Consider the following 6,144-nt stretch of genomic DNA (forward strand, 5'->3'; position numbering starts at 1 on the left):
TGGAATGGGGCTCCCTGCTCAGCCGGGAGCCTGTTTTTCCCTCTGTTTGCCACTCCCCCTGCTTGTGCTCTCTCTCTCTGTGTCAAATAAATAAATAGAACCCTAAACAACAACAACAACAAAAATATTAATGTTGTTCTATGTTGGAAATGTAAAATTTTGCAGTACTTTTGGAAACATAGTAATGTTCATTAATATAACACACACACACACACACAGAGCTTAGCAGTGCTACTCCTATAAATTTATTTAGTAGAAGTCAAACATCCACATGTAAGATTTGAAGTTCCTACAGAATGCACAAGGATGTTGATTACAGTATTATCTATAGTGATTTAAAAAAAGGCAAAAGATATGATATATCCACATATGGAATATGTTTCCTTTTATTTTTTCTCATTTTATTTTTTTAATTAGACAGAGAGAACAGCATAAGCTGGGTGATGGGCAGAAGGAGAAGCCGACTCCCCGCTGAGCAGGGAACAACAATGCCTGATCCATACCCAGGACTCTAAGACCATGACCTGAGCCGAAGGCAGACAGTTAATCAACTGAGCCACTCAGGAACCTATGGTATATGCATCTTTTTGGAAGAATGGAATCAAGCCATATATTACAGTGAATATGAATATGGAATATCAAGTGCATCTGTTGAAACAATGGAAAAGAGAGACTGATTTGGATGCATTTCCAGAAAACATTACTGAGTGAGGGAGTTGCAGAGAAATAAGTCTAACAGTTTCATTTTCCATTAAAGAAGCACTAATAAAATGTCTCATTGCATATGTGTAGATGTGTATAGAATTTGTATGTACACCCATGCACTCATATATATATTTATAATAATATTATGATATGAATACCAGTAAAAAGGAAAGTTTTTGTCTTAAGGTGATACACAGATAATATTGGGGAGGGTGGAGCTGATGAGAGCTCATAAGGGAGAAAACAGAAAGAACAGAACCAATTTTTAAAAAATGGACAAGAATTATAAGAATGTATACAATCACAACTACACATAGATGTAAAATTAAAATATGCTCATATATTGGAATAAAATCCAACAAATTGGATTAGAATAAAAAATCCAACAAATTAAAAAAAATAAACACATCCTTGTGTTAATTTTTTCCTGCTTTTGCAACCCAGAGTTAACCGCTAATTTAAAATAAGAGAGAAAAATGCTCTTCCATTAAACACATAGTTTAAAACAAGGTATTCTTAAAAATAATCAAGTGAAATTATTTTAGTGAATTTTTTATGCCCTCGACTGTTGGAATAACATTCTCCTGTTGGTAAAAGAAAGTGTTCTTTTGTTTCTATTTTAAAATATTATTGCTAGTAGTAATAATATTAAGCTATGAGTTATGTAAAATATATACACTTTCCTTATTTGGAAATTCGACTTCACATTTTTTATGCTCCTCTAAGAGCTTTCAGATAAATTTGAGGTAAAATTGAAGACAGTTATTTTATGCACAACTCAATAGATTTAATTGCAACATTTATCATGCAAAATTTCTAGCTGCCAAGAATGTGTTGGCACTAGGTAAAGGTGTAGCTTCCCTATAGGGATTTTTATATCCAACATCAAGGAGTATCTGCAACATAATGGTCATTGTCCCTAGGAGCCTCCCTTAAGCAATAGAATAATAAGTTTGAAAAAAGAATAGGCAGAAATTTAATTTTAATTTTTATAAAAATATTTGGTTATGGTACATGTTTTTCACTATCCCTTTATAATTAATTTTCATTTATAATATTAATATACCAAGTCCAGACTTCAAATCATTGTTGTTAGAGAAAGTAACAACCCTAAGAATATCAACACCAAATTAACAATATCAAAGGTAATTTTTTAAGACTTTACGGCTCACTCTAGCTTATAGAGACGTAAATGGATTGTGCCGCACCTATACTTACTCCTAGAATGTTTTTCTTGCATTATAAACTAACAAATAAATAATAAAAAAACACAAAAAGTGAAAATATAGTTCATTCCAAACAAGTGTCCAAAAGTCTTTCATAAAATCTGCCCTTAATGAAGAACAGAACATGGGTCACCTGGGTGGCTCAGTGGGTTAAGCCGCTGCCTTCGGCTCAGGTCATGATCCCAGAGTCCTGGGATCGAGTCCCGAATCGGGCTCGCTGCTCAGCAGGAAGCCTGCTTCCCTTCCTCTCTCTCTGCCTGCCTCTCTGCCTACTTGTGATCTCTCTCTGTCAAATAAATAAATAAAATCTTTAAAAAAAAAAAAAAAAGACTTTACGGCTCACTCTAGCTTATAGAGACGTAAATGGATTGTGTCACACCTATACTTACTCCTACAATGTTTTTCCTGCATTATAAACTAACAAATAAATAATAAAAAAACACAAAAAGTGAAAATATAGTTCATTCCAAACAAGTGTCCAAAAGTCTTTCATAAAATCTGCCCTTAATGAAGAACAGAACATGGGTCACCTGGGTGGCTCAGTGGGTTAAAGCCTCTGCCTTCAGCTCAGGTCATGGTCTCTGGGTCCTGGGATGGAGCCCCACATCAGGCTCTCTGCTGGGCCCCACCCCCCACCTGCCTCTCTGCCTATTTGTGATCTCTGTCTGTCAAATAAATAAATAAAATCTTTAAAAATAAAGAACAGAACAGTTTTCATGATCGTGTTATAATACTTGTGAGATAGATTACAAGTAAATGTTTACTACTAACAGTTTGCAAAGTTTGACTTATTTTTCAGAAGTTCTAAGTCAAGGAAATTAATTGAATTAGTTTTTAAAGTAAAATACTTTGCATAAAAATAAACACAGATATACAATGAAATACAAAGAAACTGTCTGACATCGATATCAATACACTTTTTCAGCCTTGTAAATAGGTAAGCTGAAGGTTACAAGTCATGTAAATTTCTATAGAAGCAAAGAAAAAGAAAAAAATATATGCATATACTACAAACAATTAGCTTATAATACTAGTTAGAAGATTGCACATGGTATCTAGTTACCTGACTTCTTCTTTGTAGAGAGCTAGTATAGTATTCATATGGTATGTGGTGTGTGTGTGTGTGTGTAGAGGTTGAAGAATTGCTGATGGAGGAAAAGATGTAAAACATACTAGCTTCGGTACCAAGAAAATGTGTCAGCACTATGTAGTACACAAAATATGTGCTAGAAAATACAGAAACATATTTTATATGTAATTTCCTTATTTTTATACTGGTTTATGACCACAGGATATGCCAGGAGGTTCAGGGAGGCACAGAGAAACATGACACATCCCTTGGGAATGTATGTTCTTCTTGAAGCATTGGTGATGACTGATGAGCAAAAACTCAATTCTGATTCTTGTTCCATTTGTTGGTTTGCACTAGAAATGATTGAGGGGTACCTATGTGAAATATCTCTACTCAATAAAATGTGAGATAATAAATCTTGAAGGATTTCTAAGGGAAAATAATGTGGCTGGTGTCAATAGCTACCTTTATCCTTGCTTGGGCAAAGATATACACTGGAGTTTAATAAGCCATCTGCAACCATGATTTAAAAAATTTACACAATTAGAGTGATAAGGAGAAATTAAATTTTTCCTTTTATGAGGTCAAGACCAAACACAATTCCTAAATTCCCTTTCTCTTAATGTTGTGAGAGATTAAAAAGAAAAGACAAGGAAGAAAACACTTGTTTGGTAAATTTTATTCAGTTGATTCACTATCAGTATTCTTTTCTTGTAGCTGAAATCTTCCTGAGTAGTACACTTAGAAGTTAACTGATTTAACTTTGAACTTGAACCATTTTATATTATATAAAATGTTAATGTTATAGAGTCGAAAGAAACATTTACCATTTTAATTAAATCAGAGGATTTCTAAACTATTCCATCCTTATTGAGGGCTACTTCATAGGATACTGTATACTCTTGGGAAATTTTCTACTTTCCTTACACATATAAGTTTAGCTAGCTATAATGGTAAATGTGTCAGCAAACACATGCATTATCACATCTCAACATGGATATGCTTCCAACAGTCAGATGATAATTGTCTACTTGTGTTATTTTTATCTTATTATTATTGAATTGATATTAATGTAATTAATACTGATACATATTTGGGATCAATCATGATAATGAAGTACTTTGGGTGCTGTCAAAGTGAAGTGAAAGTCAGAGAGAGAGATAGAGAAAGGCTTTAATCAAATGCAAAAAACATCAGAGAAAGAAACTGGTCAGTAATGAATCTGCATAGCCAGAGGTCAGAGAATAGGAATTGGAGCTGGCTAGCCTACACATTATGGAGCAAGAAACATCAAGGAAATATCAAAGGCTTTCTTTCTTTTGAAGCTGTGTCTTAGGGCTGGAGTTGAGCCTTGTCTGGGTTTCAGAAAGCCCTGTTCCTATAGGTCTGAGGAACAGCATGTGGCCTGGAAGCTGAGGTCACCCCAGATCCTGCAGAGTTGGAAGAGTACTCAAGTTAATGATTGCTAACACTTCCACTTCCCTAAGCTATTTTTAATTTATACCAAAGCCTGATTTTGTACCATTTCCAATCACTACAATTCAAATTTCTGCTCTTTAGAATTTTCCATTCCATCCATGACAGAGCAATTGGTATTGGAAGGGATGGTCCTGTCTAAATAGCTATAAAACTGGGGACAGTATGTCAGACAACTCTTTTCAGGACTTAGACAATAGACAATACAGGACTGTGATTCTTTAAAGAAAGGAGGCACACATTCCCAAATTCACACTCATTTTCTTCTGAGGTCACTTTTTGGCCACTGTAAAGGGAGGTGGAGAGTAGGCAGGGCACAGAGGTCTGCCCAGGAGGCAGCTGTCATATTTTTAAGCCTCCTAACCTCATTAGAATTTATAGGGCAGATTATCAGAAAAAGGTAGATTATCAGAAGGCAATCTCAACAGTCTACAAGGGATTTGGCAGAAGATAAAGTTCTGTACAGGCAGAGTAATAGTCAGTGAGACATGAATGTCAGCAAGACGTTGCACCAGACTAATGAGAGTATAGAAACATCCCTGTGCATTTCCAGGATTCAGTTAAGATTCCCATAGAACCCATATTTTAGGAGGAGTTAAGGAGTTAAGGAGCGTGTCCCAAGAGCATTATTCCGGCCTAAGGATAAAACTGAAATAGAACAAAGAATAAAACCAATCTTGACTGGTTGGTAATTTAACTGTCTACCAGAAGGAATTTCAACACTCTTTAACGCAGGGATTGGCCGACTTTTTGTAAGGCGCCGAATAGTAAATATTTTAGACTTGAGGACTACAGGTTATATCACAATGAGTCAACCCTGCCTTTGCATATAGAAAATAGCCATAGACGTTACTAAACGAATGAGAGTGGCTATGCTCCAACAAAACATTATGCACTTAGAAAAGTATGCATTAAGTAAGATTTGATTCATGAACCTAATTTGCTGGCCTCTGCCTTAAAGGAAGACAATATAAACCAGACGCCCCAAAACATATCCATGATAGTCAGCATAAATGCATACCATTGTTCAGCACAGGGACTCTCACTTTTAATCTGTGGTGTGGGCCAAGTGGCAGGAGTCAGTCAGGAAAGAATTCTTAACCTCTAACTATACAATGGAGTGCCAGATATTTGGAGGTCATTAGTTGAAAGTTAATGAATATCTTTATATAAATACAAATTATTTTTATAAATAACTTCATTCCCCAATTTGGACTATTTCTTTTTTAGACCTACTATACACCATTGTCTGGGTATTACCTTAAATTCTCTTGATGAATCCATTTGCTAAATTTCATTTAATTTTCTTTCTTGCTTGAACTTCCTTTTTCATTACAGAATAGTGATCACAACTTCCCAAGAAAGCATCAGGCTACAAACAAATTTTGAGGGATATGCTTTATTTCATCAATTTAAAGTTTGGTTTTTTTTAACATATCTGGAATTAAGATGCATATTTAGAATTGGTGGTCCTTACAACTATTCTCAGTCAGGCAGCAGTATTAATACAGAGGTGATTGTTAGTACATGCTGAACTTACTCCAAAACCCATCTGTTGATATTTTCTTGTAAGATAACAATGTACCAAGTTCAAAATTTATCTAATGAGGGGAGCTGACTGGCTCAGGCAGTACAGCATATAACTCTTGATTGTGGGGTCATAAG

This window comes from Lutra lutra, chromosome 2 (genome assembly GCF_902655055.1).
Source record: "Lutra lutra chromosome 2, mLutLut1.2, whole genome shotgun sequence".
Lineage (NCBI taxonomy): Eukaryota > Metazoa > Chordata > Mammalia > Carnivora > Mustelidae > Lutra > Lutra lutra.